The 21529-nt window shown below is 39.1% G+C and overlaps 1 gene segment (V, D, J or C); it reads left to right on the top strand.

Moving 5' to 3' along the window:
• LOC142847912 (immunoglobulin lambda variable 4-69-like) overlaps positions 1-9446 on the top strand; it is a 29131-nt gene extending 19685 nt beyond the window's left edge. Inside the window, exon 4 of the V gene segment in view lies at positions 7140-9446.
• Positions 9447-21529: the final 12083 nt, after the last annotated feature.

Here is a 21529-nt window from a genome sequence, read left to right as displayed (position 1 = left end):
TCTTCGATGGGGTTGAAGACTAGATAGTTGTAGTTACTTTTCTCTCACAACTTGGCCAAGTTAATTATAATTCAAGGCTTAAACTCCTTAGGATAGGATAATTGTTGAGACCAAACAATTTCCCCTCACCACATCATAATCAAAACACTAAATGTAAGGAGTAAAGACAAAGTAACATATAAAGGCAGACTATCAGAATCACACCTGAGTTATCAATGAAAATATGTAAATGTTCATGAGTGAGATAACAAAATGCAACATGACAATTACGGTATGTTTTCTCTTATGCTTAGATGATAATATTTAACTTTTCAATCTGTGTGATACAATCCGAATATCCAAAGAATTTAGGTCCCTTGTATGGAAGTAGGGAGGAGATGATATCCCCCCCCCCCTCAATTGGGTACAATCTCTCATAGAGACCTATGAGTGTACAATGTGCTAAGAGCAAGAGTCTTTGAAGCATTCAGTCCTTATTGTTTTCTCCAAAACCTTCATCTCAAGGCTCAGGAGACAAAGAAAGATCACAAAAGCCAATGGATGACTCCAAGAAAAAAATGTCTTTCAGATGAAACACGATGGATGCACATATAAAATCACAAATATTGTGACAACTTATACAAGGACTGCACAGGTTCAAGGCAGACAGGGACCTAGCACTGAGGTGTTGAAGTGGACAAGGAATCCCATCCCTAGTCAAAAAGAAACCAGAAAAGAAAATGAAGAACAAAACAAAAATCTGTCTGATGAAAACCTATTTTCAATAGCAGGTATCATTGGATATATCAACTACTTTCTCTGACATATGCCTAGCCAGGAATATTTCTCTAATATAAATATATTCCATGAATTTTTGTTTTTTGCTGACTTTTTCATATTATTTTGGTATTTTTGTCTTATTGATCTTTTGTTCTCTTGTTTTATGCATTTCATTTTTGAGAAATGGCAATATGTAGGTAGGTAGATAGGAGTAGGGATATGGAGTTGACAATAAGAAGTTAAAGAAAGGGGAAAACATGATAAAACAAGTTTTATAAAAAATAAAAAGATACTTTCTATTACTTTAGCCTGTATTTTTTTTCCTTTTTTTACAACTGTCTTTTCAGAGTGTCCCAAATATACTGGATGCTTTATATCCAGATATTATATTTTATTTTTCAGAGCTATATATTTCTTTTAGGTATTTTTCAAGGTCTGAAATTCTGTCATCCTTTCATTTTATTCTGTTGGGAAAGCCTTTGTTTTGTTTCACATTTTGAATTTTTTTTTTCTAATTTTATTTTAGTTTGGGTTTTTATTAATGCTTCTACTTAATTGTTAAATCTTCTTTCATGTATCAAACTTTTTCATTATTTTATTCAACAGTTTGTGTTTTCACCATATTCATTAAAAAATTTATTCATATTTTCTTAGGGTTCTTTCACAGTCAAAATTGAATGTTTGAAGTCCTTATCTTATTCTTCACCTGAATTGGTTTTCAGGATTTGAGACAATAAAAATCCTGGATTTTGAGAAAACATATAGTCTTGTTGTTCACATTTGTGTTATTATGCTTAGATCTGTGCATCATGAATTGTGATGTTTGAAGTGTATCTGGGCATAGATATTTTGTCTCATATTTGTTGGGTGGGTATTCTGTTCTTCGTTGCTAATGTCCCCTCTGAGTAATGGACAAGTGTGCAACTGTAGGATCATGGATGCCCTGACAAAAATGTTACATTGAGATTCTCTGATAGGTATTTTTTCTTGAGTTCAGCAGAAATGAACAAGTACACAGATGAACTACCAAAATAACTGAAACTGGAAGCAGGATATAACAATGGCCCCTGGACCCACACTGGTAGACCGATTCTCATATGGACTGAGGTTACTGAAGAAGAGGGACTCACACAGACAAGCTGTAGTGACACTAAGATTAAGTCTAGAGAGAGTGAAAGAAAGAATAGAAAAGAGGGTAACAATCCACTCCTTGAATTTCAGCCTAATGTGGCAGATGTGTTTCCCTGAGAGATAAAGATTATGTGGGCCAATGGTGTCACAGAGGCTTAGAAAAGGGTTAAAAGACAAAAATGAAAGGGGCTGCCAGGAATAACTAAGGGGGCTCTGGTGACATTCTATTGATCTTAGGTCTCAGGAGACTCTCTTACATGCCATTGAGACAATCAGTCAGGTTTCCCAGGAGAACCCAGAAAAATCAAGCTATAGGTTAGAAATCCTGAAGCAATGTAAAAACCTCCTCATGGCTACAGGTGACTTCATATGTTCAAACCTTCTACATGGCTACAGAATATTTGTAACACAACTGCTACTGACATTTCCTACTTGTTACAGGAATTTGTAAATAAGCAAAATGAATATTGAAATACCAAGTTTAATAATGACAAATGGTTTTAAGCCACCGAATCATTTTTGTTTCACAGCTTATTACAGAATATATATATATATATATATATATATATATATATATATATATATATATATATATATATATATCAGTGCTTTTTAGGCATATGTTCAGAAGACACTGAATGAAGCAATCTAAAATCTATTGTTGATTTGTTCAGGGGAAAATACAATTTTCACATTTATTGTAAAATAAAGTTATTATAAATTAGTATGTCATAATGATGCCCTGCCCCTTGAAGAGTCATTGTGTTGAACACCAGAACATTCAGGATATGGAACACAGAAATCTGATATTTACCAAGATGTTGTGAGAGAGGAGTGAGAAAGACAGGATCATCTCTGTCCTTTGATGGAACATGCAGTATTGGGAATGAGGCTAAAACAAGCAACACATTGCCCTCTATGCTCTGGGTTGTAACCCCTTGGCTTCTGTGGAACTGGATTTGTCTCTACCCTCTTCAGAACAAGTAATTAATGTCAGGGTCCTGTATTACTGGGTAGAAAAGAGAACAGAAAACACCACCCAGCTGTAGAGACAAACTGGGTGTCTCCTGCATAGCCTGCACAATCAGTGTCTCCTCTTACTTTCTCTGATTTACAGAAGACATGCCAAGGCTTTGCCACCTATTCAGCAATAAGAAGACCTCCAGGTTGGCATTTAATTTGAGAATATTAGAGGTATTTTGTTTGGGTGTGACCTTGACAATGATCCTTTCAGTGTCAGAACCTTCCGACCTCCCATCCCCTTCCAACTCTCCCTGCACTGCAGGGGTGATCAAGTGATGTATCCTCGGCTGCTCAGGAGAGAGCGGTGCAGAAACAATGCACAGAGAAGCAGCAGGCTCATGGCTAACACTGCACTGCCTCACATTCCCCATTGGTGGTTCATGTTTCATCTGGGAACATATCCAAGAACACAATCTTCTAAAATATGAACTGTTATCCTGTCGATAGCTAGGCCATGATACGGATGGCTGTAACATGAGGGCTGGCTTGTGGGGTTTCTGTCCTGCCCAGTTCCCACAGCTGGTAAGGTCCCAAAGAAAATCAAAAAGAGGTCTACATAAGTTATAAACTGATTGGCCCCTTAGCTCAGGCTTCTTGTTAACTCCTATAACTTATATTAACCCCTTAATATTATCAATGTTAGTCTCATGGCTTGGTACCTTTTTGGCAGGGCAGGTCACATCCTGCTTCTTCGGTGTCTGGGTAGGACTGCAGAGGAATAGGCTTCCTCCTTCCCAGAATTCTCCTATTCTCATTGCCCCGCCTCTAATACCTTTCTGGTTTCCTGCCTATACCTCCAGCCTGATTATTAGCCAATCAGTGTTTATTGAAACATAATTGACAGAATATAGAATTGTCCCACACCATATGGTGGTGAGTTTCCCAGCACTCACACTGGCCATGCTGTGTTCTAGAAAGCTCAAACTTGAATCAAGAATATCTATGTTCATTTTTATAATGAACCAGCTTTTCCTTATTTTTGTGGAAAACTCAAATGTTTATCATTTTCTGTTGTAACACAAGGAGGATCACACCGTTACTAGGAAACTGAATTTTGTAACATCCATTTTATAAAGGAATTAGTCTACTTATTGAAGACATAACTGGTGGAATCTTGATGGCTGCCTCTGGTCTTGAAACCTCCTGCCTTTTCCCAGAAAATTCCAACTGAAGAGACTCAGTAGTGAGTGTGTGTAGGTTCTGGGAACAAGCACCTTCAGGTCTTAAAAAACAGGGATCTCTAGTTCATCACATTTGTGTCCAGGCTATATTAGCAGTCTTCTAGCAGGAAATGGGAGGAGTGTGTGACCAATAGCAACTGCAATCAAAATGGTAGTGATGGATGATAAAATGAGCCTGAGCATTGGTGACAGAACACCAGATTCCACTTCTAAAACCCAGCTACCCTTGTTAGATTGGGTAGTATCATTTTTCTTTCGTAAGCACAAAAATGGCTCATGTATTACAGATTCTCTCAATACTTTTTTGAACTTTTCTGTTGCTTGGAAATAAAATATTTCTATCCACTGTTTCTACTGTTTGAATGAAATGATTAAAAAAATAATATAAAGTGATAAACATAGCATTATTGTTCATACCAGCTATTACAGCATTTATAATCTAATGCAGAATTGACTCTTAGTGATATCTAGATTTTATATCTATGTGGGTACATGCATTTCATCCCAGAATTTGGAAAGCAGAGGTAGGTGAGGCTCTTCATTTGAGACCAGCCTGATCTACACAGCAAATTCCAGGTCACCCAATGTACACACAGCATCCCTGTCTCAAAAACAAACAAAAAACAACAACAAAGAAAGAAAATGTGATACACAAAATCAAAGGAAAATAAACATTAATACATGAAATGTATGAGTAGTGTTGAATGAACAAAGGGTCATCTCTCTCTCTCTCTCTCTCTCTCTCTCTCTCTCTCTCTCTCTAACTATTTATCTATCTACAAACAAATACATTTACCAAGTTTATACTTACAATAATAAAACTGTAGAGATTAAGATTTTGGGAAAGGGGACATGAGAGGAATTGTGTGAGAGAGAAGCAAATGCAGAGCTCATTTTTGAATTTTTAAAATTATATATATATATATATATATATATATATATATATATATATATATATTTGTGTGTGTGTTTTGTGTGTGTGTTTCTGTGTGTGTGTGTAATTATTATACTACTGTGCTATGCCTGAGAATTTCCTGGTTTAGTCACTCCTTACTCAGTTCAGTGTTTTGCCTGTGTTCAGAAAATACACTGTCATGTGACAAACGTTTGTGATAAACATATGTGGATACATACACACACACACACAAACATACACACACACACACACAAACAGTAGAGTGGAGTGTGATCAACAGCCCTGTGGTTACTTATAGGAATATACCCTATCTTATTTCCCACACTTGATTATTAGTACTTTGTACTAATGGCAGAAATTTGAACCAAACACAGAGTAAGGTCTGAATCCCTGCATTGCACCTTTTCAGGTTCAAAGGACTTTGGGGCAATTAAAGTGAAGCAAGTTACTGTTGTTAGACTCTTCCACCAGCAGAGGGTGGCAGGGTAGCATCTAGAAGCCCCAAAGAAGACTAGAGCTGTGCTGGGCACGTTGATCAGATGATGCTAGGCTAGGATTTCTGAAAGTGTCATGGAGAGTTTTTAATGCAAGTGATGGAATTCTGAGAGTCACATAACCTTGTCATTCAGCACACAGGCAGAAATCGTGCATAGGGAGAAGCTCACTGAGGAAATGCTCAGGCATAGTAAAATACCAGCCATGAGCATCAGTAGCATTGTCATTGCTGAATTGATTGGCAAAGCCATTCAGAGTACAGTGGGAAGTTCATCATGGGAGAACTGACCCCCAGGGCATGTGTTTTAGACACAGGATCACAGACTCCTGCATGTGATTGGCATCTGTCCTGGTTATAAAGCCATTGCCTATTACTTATCTCTCTCATAGACACTTCCAAAGACATACTCCTGAGCTCTTCCCCTTATACCTATAGGCAGATTTGCCATTAGACTGAAGCACATGGGCTCTAGTATTCTAAAGTAGGGAATGTGGCAAGCAGGGGTCTTCCCTGGATGAAGAACAGTATTTGTTAGAAATGTTATTAACGACCTGGAACCTAACCTGATTCAAAGCATATCTGTATTGGCTCAGTGTCAGCATTCTTCCTGATGGAACCCCTGACTGAACACCTTTCAGAACATGACTTATTGCAACTTTGATCTCTTTCACATGCAGAAGAACTAAAGTGTGCTTATCAGAAAGTCTTGTTTCAGGTAATTTTAACAAGGCCTCCAAAGTCACTGGCACAAGATTTTTAAATTAATTCCTCACACTGGATGCTAGTCTCCTCTAAGAAGAATGGAGTCAGAGAGGAAGGAGACTCCACATGAGAATTGACACAGGACTTCTGATGACTTCACAAAAAAGATTATTGTATACCAAATCAATATATACAGATATATACTTAACAGCAATTCTTATAGCCCAAGGCTACATTTTACTGGAATAACGAGATTCAATCACAAATATAGCTCATTAATCCAGAGAGAGGAAGGCAAATAAATGTGATCAGCCACACTACAGCTTTGCTGAGTTAGATGCCAGTAGTGGTTTCTCAACAAGACGAAAAACGCACCCCAGAGAAAATAATGGAAGGTGTGCAACATTGTTAGACCTGACTTAGCTGAGTTAGGAGACTATCATGGGTAAATTCCTGTAGGATGCTTGTTGTCAGAGAATAGAGAAGCTTAGAGGGAAATCTCAGCATATGATCACTTGAACAAGTTGGGTTCCATCCCTCCTCACTAATTTCCGCATTACAGTTTTGAAATATTTTCTACACAGTGGCCTCATGGGGAGTCCCTGCCAGGCAGGGAGCAAATTTGCATAGCCACCAAACATCAACTAACTCCAACAGGCTTAAAAGAGAATAAAAGCCCTTGTAGCCTGGCTATACTGAGAGTTCCAAGATCTATAACTCTGTGGCATATCTACCATGGCCTGGCTGTCTCTCCTGTTCCCCTTCATCTCTTTCTGCACAGGTGACCTACTAAAGACTCAGTTTGCTATTTCAACCTGCACAGGATTCTGTTGCCCAGCTCTGAATCCTGAGTTCTGTTCTGGTAGTGTTGAGTTGGACCTGGAAAGGACATTGTTCAATATACTCAGTATCCTTCTCTATTCTCTTGCAGGTTCCATGGCCTCCTATGTACTGACTCAACCTTCTTCACTATCAGTGGCCTAAGGTCAAACGGCCACTATAACCTGCTCTGGCGATAAACTCTCAGATGAATATGTTCACTGGTACCAGCAGAAGGAAGACCATTCCCCTGTGCTGGTAATATATCAAGATAATAAACGACCCGATGGCATCCCAGACCAATTTTCTGGCTCCAACTCAGGGAACAAGGCGACCTTGACTATCAGCAATATCCAGGCTGAAGATGAAGCTGACTACTACTGTCAGAGATGGGATAGCACAAGTGATGCTCACAGTAACACGTGCAGATGAGGAAGTAAGACAAAAACCAATTTCTCTCCTGTGACAATGGCAAATCATTTCCTAGTTCAACTTGCAAAGTTGTTTCCCTGACCTTTGCTAAGATCTTTGTATTCTAATACAAAATGAACAAATCTGCATGTGTAATGTGAACTGCTGAGTATCGTTCTTCAGACTCTACCAAGCAGAAGATGTGGTGACCTTCAAATACCATCAGATAAAAGATTTTGTTCCTAAAATTTAGCAGAATTATTAGGATATATTCTTGTGAACATAGTGCATTTTGTTATTTGATTAATATTTTTCTTAGATACTTTACATCTACTCTGATTATTGTCACACTCTTATTTCCTCTCTCTTTTCTGGGTTTCCCTTAAAAATACTATAAGTGATCTTGTGAATTATAAGAAATGTTTCTGCAGGCTAACAAGTGTGCAGTTAGAGCTGCAAAGACAACTCAAGAAGGAAGAATTACTTCACTCTCTCCTACCAAACAAACTGTGAAGACCTATTCTACCTTGAGACCATAGAGCAAATGTCATGTAATACATTCCCTACTGTCACAAAAAACAGACATGTCTTTCAGGTTTACTTTGAAGGAAAGTACTAGTATGTTCATATAAAGACTTACAGGAACATGAACAAGGAACTCAAGGGCAATTGCACTTAAAGCCAGAGCATATATATATAGAGATAGAAGCCTTGATTAACAAATATGGTATCCAGCACACTTCCTTACTGTCCACTGCCTATGGATCTTATTTTCTCTCCTCCCAATGTCTTCCTACACAGGAATTTCTGAAATATAATATTTAATGGGATAAAAGAGATATCCTCCAACATTGCCTTTGGTTGTATATCCATGAATAAATTTACTTCATTTCTTAATAACAATGGCTGCAGAATTTTGGCTTTGAATAGAAATCCCATGGATTTGAATTCCATAACACTGTTTGACCATATACTTTTCACCTTTTCCGTGAGGACCTGAGAAACAGTCATGTTCAGGTCTGATTCTGCCTTCTCATCTCTGAGACTGCCTTTTCATTTTAGCACCCATCAGGGTGGATTAAAAAAATGTGTTGGAACACTACATTTGAGAGGAAAGTAGGGAACTGTTGATGGGAACACACTCAGTGTACATAATATGCATTTCTGGACATTTCCTCATGTAGCCCAGGAATAAAAGAGACCATTTAAATATTTAAAAAGTAGGAAAAATAGCAGCAGTCTTTATTTTCAAAAGTAGAAAAATTATTGAACTTTGAAAAGGATATAATTGATTTTATAAAAATGAAAATAGCAGTGTTTATGATTATGAACAAAGGTACACTAAGTGGTGTGACTTGCCCAATCCTCTTAATGATTTTGGACGCTCATTTGAGACCTCATAGGACACTGTCCTCAGGCCTGAAACATTCTGCTTTGTTTCTCTGAGGCTGATGTATTGCACTGATCATGATACCACCAAGGGATATTGAACACATTCTCCTTAGAGAAGGGACATTTTTGAAGTATTTCAAGGAAGCTGTCATCCACTGTGTTTGCCTGTGCAAATTGAATGTATTAACTTTCTGTTCAGTTCCAGCTTTCTCCACTCTAGTCATTTTCAGGATAAGGAAAGAATGTGAATAAAGTACAATTCATGTAGAAGCAGGTCATGGCTGTCTTTCATGAAGGAATCACAAGATTGGAATACATTGGTATCTTTACATTGCTCCTCCCAGAGAGAGCATATGAGTGGAGAGGGATTCAGGTAAGACTTAACCGTATGTTCTCCATTGATATAGTCTTCATTATTTCCAGATCTACATGTAGAATGTTCTCTCTTCTGTAAATGCTAATGTTATAGAGATACTACCAATTAAAATGTATAAGTTACCAAAAGAGTTACATCAATATACCTTTACTTTCATTGGGATTGACCTAGGTTTAAAATGTAAGATTAACCTGTCTCAGCTTCCTCTTCCACGTGGGAGTTACATTAGCCTGTTAACAAATGACAACTCACCATGTGCTGGCTTGGTGGGAGCCTAGCCAGTTTGGATGTTCACCTTCCTAGATATGGACGGAGGGGGAAGGACCTAGGTCTTACCACAGAGCAGGGAACCCTGACTGCACTTTGGACTGGAGAGGGAGGGGGAGAGGAGTGGGGGGAAGGGGAGAGGAGTGGGAGGAGGGGGATAAGAGTGGGAGGAGGGGGAGGGAAATGGGAGGCTGGGAGGAGGTGGAAATCTGTTTTTTTTTCTTTTCTTTATTCTCCTTTTATCAATAAAAAAAGGAAGAAAAAAATAAATTTTATGGTACAGGAGTTCACCACAAAATAAATAAATAAATAAATTGCTTTGCAACACCAAAAGGTATCCCAATCCCTACTAAGAAAGGGTCCTGATATGTGCAAACTTTTTTGTAATTCTACAAGAATATCCTGGGTGATATTTTGCAAGAGCAAAGGTCACATTGTAAAGACCTTCCAGCCTGCAGCAGGTGTGACATGACTGCTGCTCTGTCTTTTAATCCCCCACCATCCTTTGTCTTTCCCAGGCAGGAGCCTGTTCTAGAGGACTAACTGTACTCTTCATTCATTTCATAACGGTTGGTGATTTGTAACTTTCCTCCACGAACTTTTCAGAAACAAATAATAGAGAATAGCTATTAAAAGTTATAATAAAGTAATTAATTTACCAATTAAAGTAGTTCTAGACTTTATAAAAATACACATCAGAATGAAGCAAAGATTTGTTACTATGCTGGTACAATATATTTACACACTACAGAAGATTTATAGATATAGCAGAGTTTATGAATTCAAACTACTTGTAAGTAGTATTGTTTTGGGAGAGTTGTATAATTTTAAAGTATTTTGGGTGGTTGGAGAGAAGGTTCAGTGTTTAAGAACACAGACTAATCTTAGAGTAGATTCAAATTCATCGCGTGGATTAACGTAGGGTGGGTTATCACTGCCTTCAGTTTCAGCTCCTGTGAATCCAACAGCCCTGGCCTCTGTGTGTGTGTCTTTCACGTGCACACAAAATTTATAATAAAAATAGATCAACAGGCCAAAAACATCTGAAACTTTTTTCCAGGAATCTATAATCTGGGAATGAAAATGAATTACTGGAAATTTATTTTATTTATTAATATTTATTTATTTTTATTAACTACTGGAAGTAAGTATCCACGGTCCACCAGGGGGCATTGTGTACTTCTCAGAAACTGACAAGAACTGAAACTGACTACTAACTTGAGTTTAATCTCATGAGACAATTTCACACCCAGAATTAGAGGTTACAGCAAGCAGGTGACTCCCCAGAGTTGCTACACCCTCCGTGGGTGTAGAATTGTGCCCTGGAATGAAAAGATGCAATTTAGTGGTGATGGTGATAGTAAAAGTCTCATACTGCAGCAAGTCACCATTTTCCAAATACCCAGAAAATCCCAGAGCCCAGCAGCAATCTTTGGATCCTGGGATCTCTTGAGATTTAAAGCAGGACCTGGACACCTCTCTCATCCCTCTGTCTTTCCTCCAACTCTGTAAATTTTTATGGAGATTAAAAACCTGTCTTTGTAATGACACTTTCATTCTTTGCTTCATTCTTAAATGTAACAGCTATTTCTCCTCCACTAGCTGTACTGATACTGAGGAATGAGGGTCTCTAGTAGCTACTGTTTGTCTCTTTCCACACTGCTTCCAGGAGTAGCCTGGCCATGCCTCTAGGCTCTGATTCACCTAACAATTAACAGGTGCTCACACTCTCCTGTCACTTTTTACAATAAATTGAATCTTGTTCTGGGCTTTCGGACTACAAGTCTGAAGTCAGTGCTGAAGGCTACTGCATGCTATAGGACAGTGGTGCTCAGCACAGTGAGACCCAGATGGAGAAGCAAGACGAATGCACATTTGCCTGAGCATGAGTATAAGCTCTGTCCTGTGATAGTGGGATTCCATGACCAGGCACTGCTGCCATCATAATTTAAATCTCCACAAATGTTGAAAGAAAATATCTTCCTTCATTTGTGTTCTAACTAGAATAAAAAGTGGAGATATTTGTCAGCTGTTGTTATAGACAATAAAAACATAAAATAAGAAGTAAAATATTTTAACCCTCCCATAGATGTGTTTGCTTGTATGAGTCCAAAGTATCCACAGAGGCATTCTCTGGAATGTTCTTTCTACAACTAGATTATACTGGAATAACAGTCCATTCATATTTTATAATTATTGGTATATTATCTTTCATTTGAAGAAAATACAATTCATTGTATATTTTTAAAAGCCATGAAATTGTATATTGTATGTTTACTATATAATGACACTATAGTAACATATATCATATGACAATAATATATACTATTATAATTGACATATTGGTGTCACAAGGATATGTGCTCAACTATGTTCACAGCAGCTTTGTTTGCCATAGCCAGATCCTGAAAACAACCTAAATGTCTGTCAAGCAAAGAATGGATAAGGAAAATGTGATACATTAACACAATATTAACCTCCTCTTTATAGGTTGTTATGCTGTTGCTGCCATCTCAAGGAAACAACAAACCAGACAATAATTTGTGAAGTATTTCTTAATTTGTGCACATTTCTCTAATCTTCACTCCCATTTTCCCTAAAGATATTGACAATTGGGCTGGAGAGATGGCTCAGTGGTTAAGAGCACCGGCTGCTCTTCCAGAGGTTCTGCGTTCAATTCCCAGCAACCACATGGTGGCTCACAACCATCTGGAATGAGATCTGGCACCCTCTGGCATGTGAGCATACATGCAGGTAGAATGTTGTATACATAATAAATAAATAAATAAATCTTTAAAAAAAGATATTGACAATTGACTCATATTTCTTGCTTTATGATTGTAACTAAATCCTAATATTAATTAATTTTCAGTCTTAAATCATAAATATATGTCACTTCTTTCAATATTTTAGAACTGTAATAAAGACACAGTAGAGCAGCGTCTAGAAGATGCCTTTTCTTCAGTGGCATCCACCTGTGAGAGTGAGATCACACAAGCATTACCTTGTTATTAGAAACTCGATTTTGCACATTTTGTGAACTACATGACACTGAAGGACATGCCTGTCATTTTCATTGGGAAACGGTAAGCAAGCTAATCCTGTCATATAATGCACAGACTTCAATTCAGGAAATTCTTTTGTTATACATGATGGCAAGAAATAATATATAGAAGAAAAAGGAAAAGTTTGTAACCTGAATCACAATAGTTTGTAGCCTGTGTTTGTCAATACTTTCTAAAACTCAAGATGCACATGGATCATGCATTTGTATATCTGAGTTGGGGTCTAGCATCCTTCACTTGTTGATGTCTTCATCCCAAGTAGCTCACATCAATATTTGAATGTAGTAATACCAAAGAAGTGCCTAATATAAAATCAAAACCACAGGCAGGCAGAAAAGAGTAGCCAAATAGTCATGAAAGCATCAAAAGATTTAAAAATAATTTATTTATTTACTTACTTACATATTTATTTAACAATTTAATGTGTGTGTGTGTGTGTGTGTGTGTGTGTGTGTGTGTGTGTGTGTAAAGACCACATCTATACAACAACTTTTTTAAAGTGACTCATTCCTTTCACAATGGTAATTCCAGGAATCAGCTCCCATCTTGAGGCTTGAGAAGTTGTCTCACATACTCAAGGATCTTGCTGTTTCAAAAGTTCTAAGTAGGATACAATATACATAGTTCTGTGCATATATTCAACAAGAGTTAACAGAACCCTAGCTTTTTTATTTTTCCTTCCTTTATCCCTTCCTCCTTCCTTCTCTCCTTTCCCCTCTCATTCCCTCATTTAATCCGTTACTATCTATCTATCTATCTATCTATCTATCTATCTATCTATCTATCTGTGTTTCTTTTTTATATTTCTCTAATTTGTTTTTGTCTATTACTATTTTATTTTCAGATTATTTTACTTTTTAAATTTTTCAAACAATATATTTTGATCATATTGTTTCCCTTCCACCAACTATTCCCAGTTCCTCCAACTCTCTACCCATCTAACTTCATGCTCTTTCTCTTTCAAGCAAAACATAACAAGCAAAACAAAACAGAAAAATCACCAAAATACAAAGCAACAGCAACAATACGAAAATCAAACATAAAGAATGGATGAAGTAAAATGGTCAATCAAACAAAATAAAACAAAATAAAAACTGCACACACACACACACACACACACACACACACACACACACACACACCCCATAGAATCTCTTTAAGTTTGATTAACTACCCCTGACTATGGAGGCCTGCCCTGGAGTGTGTTTGATATTTCAGTGATACTTCATTGGAGATAACTGACTTTTCCTTCAAGTTATGTGTTACAAATAAATTCAGGCTAAGGTTGTTACTATTTGTTTACTTTTTTTCTGGCATTTTGTCTGATTTGAACCTGTGCTGATCTTACATGCTTGTTTTCATCGTTTCTATGACTTCACATGTGAATCAGCCCTGTTGTGTCTGGAAGATGCTGTTTCCTTGGAGTCATCCATCATATCTGCATCTTAAGCTCTATGTACCCACATCTTCTCCTCCGTATTCCCTGAGCCTGGTGGATACGTGTTGGACAGAGATAACTAAGGTAAGATAGTCACTTTAACCATGTATGAGTTAAATCATCCCTGAACAAACCTACATGTTCCTGACATTCCTATTGCTTTTCCCTAACCGCCCCTGTTATTTCTTCTATTGTGATTCATTAATTCTTTCCTCAATTTAGAGCAACTCCCTTTTCTGATCATCCATGCCCCTAAAGCCCTGCCAGTTAAATATAGTATTGTGATATTAGATAAGTAGTAGGTGTGATATTAGATAATTAGTAGCATCTGTGCTTTAGAAACCATCATTCTTTATCTATACTCTCTAATCCTTACTTAAGGACAAACACGGGCCCACTTTGTTCTTTCCCCTATCTTTAACTTTATAATTTTGTTTTGTATTTCCATGAGATTTTCATTTTTTAATTTATAATGCATCAAAAGTGTCATACTGTATAATATTTATCATTCTAAACACTAATATTCATCAGTGTGTCTCTATGGGTCAGTCTGCTAAGGAATCAAGCAAAGAGATTACATCTGGATTCTTGAGCATTCTGAGCAGAGGTTCATGGAGTAAATTTCTCTGCCCTCATCATAAGTAGGAAAGGCTGTGAATAGAGAGATCCTTATAAATTAATGTCTACAACTTTGGTTCTTGAAATTTTTAATATTTTGAGGCCTTAATATAGTATCTTCTTTGTGTTGTCACCCAAACAATAATTCATTGCTATTTCATAAGTGTAATTTTTCTACTGTTAAATATCATAATGTAATATTTAATCAACAGGATATCTGATAAGTGTCCTCTGTCCTGTGGTGGTCAAAACCCATAGTGTATGAACACTGATATACATAGTGTTTCCACTGGAGAGAAAACTAAAGAGAAGATGTAAAATTCAGCCTTAGAGCAGGTAAATCCTGAACTTGATCAGAAAGAGCTTAGTAGTCAAAGCCTTAAGGAAGTATAGTGGTGACAAACATGACAGACCTAAACCTGAACAGTGGGTTCCACAGGTTTCACTGAAGGATCTGGAGACTCTAGCTGGTTACTGTGATCTCTTGGGCGACCTCAGGAAGGAAGAGACACCCAGATTTTGATGGCACAAACACCTAAGAAAGAATTTTCTTGACCAACAAAATTTGCATATTTGCAATAAGGGCCCTGTCAGATCTCTGAAAAATGTTGAAGCATAAGAGAGAGCCATACCATGTCTGTCTCAGCAGAACTCACTGGTGTCTGCACCATGGCCTGGATTCCTCTCTTCTTCTTCCTCCTTCACTGCACAGGTGAGAAGAGTCATCTAGACGCTGATGCCAGTTCAGGGAAACCAACTGACAACAAGGTATATTCTCCCCTCTTCTCTCACCCCAGGAGATAATGTGTTTCTCTTTTACAGGGTCTTTCTCCCAACCTGTGCTGACTCAGTCACCCACAGCCTCAGCCTCCCTGGGAGCCTCAGTCAAACTCACTTGCACCTTGAGTAGTGACTACAGCACCAACACCATTTATTGGTACCAGCAGCAGCCAGACAAGGCTCCTAAGTATCTGATGTATGTTTACAGTAGTGGAAACCATGGAAAGGGAGATGGGATCCCTGATCGCTTCTCTGGCTCCAGCTCTGGGGCTCAGCGCTACTTAAGCATCTCCAACATTCAGCCTGAAGATGAAGCAGACTATTTCTGTGCTACGTATCGTAACAGTGCTGTACACAGTGACCCATATAAATGAGGAAGCAGGACAAGAACTATTTTCCTCTTTTGTTACCAAGGCTAGCCTATGGTTTTGAAAAGGATCATCTAAAGTTCTTACCTATCACACTCTTTGTATATTTTCTTCTTGGTACTCAAGAGGATAGATTATAGTTCTAGCTCCTGAGCACCTTAGGATAGAGAAGAAAAGCAAGGATTGTATTGAGTTTACTCCTGTGTAAAATTAATGACTATGTAAAATCAAATCATATGTGTACAGAGCTGAGTACGTGCGAACATTCTTCTATAAAGTTAAAGAATTGTGTTTAAAGTTCTCACTGTTACTCACTAAAGTTCACAGGAATGTATATTTATTGTAAAAAGGCTTTATTCTCTCATGCCCTGTCTTTTAACTCCAAATCGCTAAGAAGTACAATGTAAAGACATTTATGAGGTAGTGTGGTAGGGCCCCCTTGACAATTACAAAATATTAAAACAGCCACAATGGCTGAGCATTGTCCTCAAATGTTCAGAAACTTTCCATATTGCTTCTGACACTCCTCTTTACTTAGTAAGCCTTCCCAGATATTTTAAAGGTAGGATAAAATTACTGCTATATCGTTTAGTCTCTGCAAAATTCTTACATGTTCCCTTTCTATATTAGCATTTTTGGCTGTGTCTGATGTCATGCAATAAGTTTTCTAGGTAATCACCAAGAACTGAAGCTAGGGAACATAGAACACAGAGAAGGGACAGACTGCACCAAAGTGAAGTCAGCAACCTGTGTGCACGGTAACAGCAAATATCCATGAAGTATAAGGAAAAGGCATTAGCTCATCATCCCACACCCTTGAGAATGTCCAGAAGTTGTCTGTGTTCTTTCCATTACTAAATATCTTATTGCTAGCATAATGTCCTCTTTTCTGTCTTACTCAACATATCACTTCCAGGTCTTCTCTTTCTTAACCAAACTCAACCTCAAACCTACCTAAAGCCAATGAGCTTGTAATGAAATTCTAAAAAATAATTCTTAAATTTCTACCAGATGCTCAAAATTTGTTTTTTTTTGTTCTCTCTAAATTCTTGTGAGATTTCCAATCTATGGGGAAAAGTATACAAATGGATCTTTTTGGAAATATTATTTTTGGATGACCATGCTCACCAAATCACTTTTCTTACCACATCTAGTTTAAAAGACCAGATTTGAGCTGTAGTGTGTAGGACTGATGTGGTAGGTATTCCTACAGCCGTAGCCTTTAAGTTACCCACCTACTTGGGTATGTACTCTTATTCTATATTACTATATATGTTAATATAAAGCACGGGTCTAGCCTCTCTTCTGGTGGCATGATTTAGTTCCTGTTCTCAGCTCATGCTCTCTTCCTATCCCATCCAGCTTACATCCAGATCCCCCCACCCTCTGTTTCTCTTCCCCCTCCCTTCCCTGGTGGCAGAGAGCCTCCCTGCTCTGCCTGCTTGGGCGCTGGGTCCTAACCCCAAGCGTAGGGTAAAGGGGAGCTCGGGGGCTTCTTTGTCCCCATAGCCCGCCTGCAGCAAGCAGGGTGGGCCCTTTGTCTGCGAGCGAACCAAGCAGCACGGAGTTTCATCAGGGCACCTAGTGAGACATCATTGTGCCCGCCTGCAGCAAGCAGGGTGGGCCCTTTGTCTGCGAGCGAACCAAGCAGCACGGAGTTTCATCAGGGCACCTAGTGAGACATCATTGTGGTGAGTGAGTGCTGCGGCACCCGGGAACAGCCCGCCTGCACTTCCTGATCAACCTACAGGGCTACACTGCCCGGTACCTCCTCTCTCTTCCTATCCCATCCAGCTTACATCCAGATCCCCCCACCCTCTGTTTCTCTTCCCCCTCCCTTCCCTGGTGGCAGAGAGCCTCCCTGCTCTGCCTGCTTGGGCGCTGGGTCCTAACCCCAAGCGTAGGGGAAAGGGGAGCTCGGGGGCTTCTTTGTCCCCATAGCCCACCTGCAGCAAGCAGGGTGGGCCCTTTGTCTGCGAGCGAACCAAGCAGCACGGAGTTTCATCAGGGCACCTAGTGAGACATCATTGTGGTGAGTGAGTGCTGCGGCACCCGGGAACAGCCCGCCTACACTTCCTGATCAACCTACAGGGCTACACTGCCCGGTACCTCCTCTCTCTTCCTATCCCATCCAGCTTACATCCAGATCCCCCCACCCTCTGTTTCTCTTCCCCCTCCCTTCCCTGGTGGCAGAGAGCCTCCCTGCTCTGCCTGCTTGGGCGCTGGGTCCTAACCCCAAGCGTAGGGTAAAGGGGAGCTCGGGGGCTTCTTTGTCCCCATAGCCCGCCTGCAGCAAGCAGGGTGGGCCCTTTGTCTGCGAGCGAACCAAGCAGCACGGAGTTTCATCAGGGCACCTAGTGAGACATCATTGTGGTGAGTGAGTGCTGCGGCACCCGGGAACAGCCCGCCTGCACTTCCTGATCAACCTACAGGGCTACACTGCCCGGTACCTCCTCTCTCTTCCTATCCCATCCAGCTTACATCCAGATCCCCCTACCCCCTGTCTCCCTCCATCCCTCCCTTCTTGGAGCAGAGTGCCGCCCTGTTCAGCCTGCCTGGGCGCTGGGACTGAACCCGAAGGTGAGTGCAAAGGGGAAGGTGGTAGCTCCTTTGTCTCCATAACCTGCCTGCAGCAAGCAGGGTGGGCCTTTGTTTGGAAGCTAACCAAGCAGCAAGGAGATCGGAACTGGACTCCAGGAGAAACATCACGGGGGAGTGACATCACTTGGAAGGTACATCAGTTGGCAAGAAGACCTGATCCTGTAAAAGAAGATCCATAGGAGAATATTGGAAGGAAGAGATGGGGAGACGCCAATGCAAGAATTCACCCAACAATCTGAAGAACAACACGAAACCACCAGAAGCCAGCGACCTCACAACAGGAGGACATGAACACCTTAATCATGAAGAAGGAGAAAAAACTGACTTCATGACAGTGATTGACACCCTTAAACAGCATATAAAAAACGCCCTTATAGAAATGGATGAGAAGTATAACAGAAAGTTCGAGGAATTGAGTAAATCAGTGAATGATACCCTAGGAAAGCAAGGAAAAACAATCAAGCAGATAATGGAAACAGTTCATGATTTGAAAAATGAAATGGAGGCAAAGAAGAAAACACAAACAGAGGGCCGGCTGGACATGGAAAATCTAGGTAAACGAATAGAGACTACAGAAACAAGCATAACCAGCAGAATACAAGAGATAGAAGAAAGAATCTCAGAGTCTGAGGATAACATAGAGAAAATAAACGCACTGATCAAAGAAAACAGCAAGTCCAACAAACTCTCATCACAAAACATTCAGGAAATATGGGACACAATAAAAAGACCAAACCTAAGAATAATTGGAGTAGAAGAAGGAGAAGAAGTGCAGCTCAACGGTCCAGAAAATATACTTAACAAAATTATAGAAGAAAACTTTCCCAACCTGAAGAAGGATGTACCTATGAAGGTTCAAGAGGCATACAGAACCCCAAATAGGCTGGATCAAAAAAAAACATCCCCTCGCCATATAATAATCAAAACACAAAATATACAGAATAAAGAAAGAATATTAAGAGCCGCAAAGGAAAAAGGCCAACTTACTTATAAAGGTAAACCTATCAGACTTACACCTGACTTCTCTATGGAAACCATGAAAGCCAGAAGGTCCTGGATAGATGTACTGCAAAAACTAAGAGACCATGGATGCAAGCCCAGACTACTATATCCAGCCAAGCTTTCGTTCACCATAAATGGAGAAAACAAAATTTTCCACGATAAAAACAAATTTAAGCAATACGTAGCCACAAATCCAGCCTTACAGAAAATAATAGAAGGAAAATCACTAACCAAGGAGTCCAACAAAGACCTCAATAACTCAGACATCTAGAGACCCTTCACCAGCGCAACTCAAAGAAGGGAAACACACAAACCCTACTACTTAAAAAGTGACCGGAGTTAACAACCACTGGTCATTAATATCACTTAATGTCAATGGACTCAACTCACCTATAAAAAGGCACAGGCTAAGAGACTGGATACGAAAACAGGATCCAACATTCTGCTGTCTACAAGAAACACACCTCAACCACAAAGACAGGCACCTACTCAGAGTAAAGGGCTGGGAAAAGGCTTATCAAGCAAATGGACCTAAGAAACAAGCAGGTGTGGCCATACTAATTTCTAACAAAGTTGACTTCAAACTTAAATCAATCAAAAGAGATGGAGAGGGACATTTTATACTCATAACAGGAAAAATTCATCAGGAAGAAATCTCAATCCTGAATATCTATGCCCCTAATATAAAAGCACCCACGTATGTAAAAGAAACATTGCTAAAATTCAAGGCAGCCATCAAACCGCACACACTAATAGTAGGAGACTTCAACACTCCTCTTTCACCAATGGACAGGTCAATCAGACAGAAACCTAACAGAGAAATTAGAGAATTAATGGAGGTAATGAAGCAAATGGACTTAACAGACATCTATAGAATATTCCACCCAAATAGGAAAGAATATACCTTTTTCTCTGCAGCTCATGGAACCTTCTCGAAAATTGACCACATACTTGGTAACAAAGCTAACTTACACAGCTACAAAAAAATATTACTAACCACCTGTGTCTTATCAGACCACCATGGATTAAAGTTAGAATTCAACAACAATGCTACCCCCAGAAAGCCTACAAACTCATGGAAACTGAACAGTCAACTACTGAACCATACCTGGATTAAGGAGGAAATAAAGAAAGAAATTAAAGTCTTCCTTGAATTCAATGAAAATAAAGAAACAACATACTCGAACTTATGGGACACTATGAAAGCAGTCCTGAGAGGAAAGTTCATAGCACTAAGTGCCCACTTAAAGAAAACAGAGAAAGCACATATTGGAGACTTAACAGCCCACCTGAAAGCTCTAGAAAAAAAAGAAGCAGACTCACCTAGGAGGAGTAGAAGACTGGAAATAATCAAACTGAGGGCTGAAATCAACAAAATAGAAACACAAAAAACAATCCAAAGAATCAATGAATCAAGAAGCTGGTTCCTGGAAAAAATCAACAAGATTGACAAACCCCTATCCAAACTAATCAAACGGCAGAGAGAAAATTTGCAAATTAATAAGATCAGAAATGAAAAGGGGGACATAACCACAAACACAGAGGAAATTCAGAGAGTCATTAGATCTTACTACAAAAGCTTGTATGCCACTAAACTGGAAAATGTAAAAGAAATGGACACTTTCTTAGATAAATACGATTTACCAAAATTAAATCAGGACCAGGTGAACAAGCTAAACAGACCTGTCAGTCGCGAAGAACTAGAAGCTGTTATCAAAAACCTCCCTACCAAAAAAAGCCCAGGGCCAGATGGTTTCAATGCGGAATTCTACCAGAACTTCCAAGAAGACCTAATACCTATACTCCTCAATGTATTCCACAATATAGAAACAGAAGGGTCATTACCAAATTCCTTTTATGAAGCTACAGTTACTCTGATACCAAAACCACACAAAGACTCAACCAGGAAAGAGAATTACAGGCCAATCTCACTCATGAATATCGACGCAAAAATCCTCAACAAAATACTGGCAAACCGAATCCAAGAACACATCCGAAAAATTATCCATTATGATCAAGTAGGCTTCATTCCTGAGATGCAGGGCTGGTTCAACATACGAAAATCTATCAATGTAATCCATCATATAAATAAACTGAAAGAAAAAAACCATATGATCATTTCATTAGATGCTGAAAAAGCATTTGACAAAATTCAACATCCATTTATGTTAAAAGTCTTGGAGA

The sequence above is a fragment of the Microtus pennsylvanicus genome, chromosome 1 (assembly GCF_037038515.1).
Source record: "Microtus pennsylvanicus isolate mMicPen1 chromosome 1, mMicPen1.hap1, whole genome shotgun sequence".
Taxonomy (NCBI): domain Eukaryota; kingdom Metazoa; phylum Chordata; class Mammalia; order Rodentia; family Cricetidae; genus Microtus; species Microtus pennsylvanicus.
The sequence above is the reverse complement of the archived record's forward strand: the minus strand, read 5'-3'. Positions and strand labels throughout refer to the sequence as shown.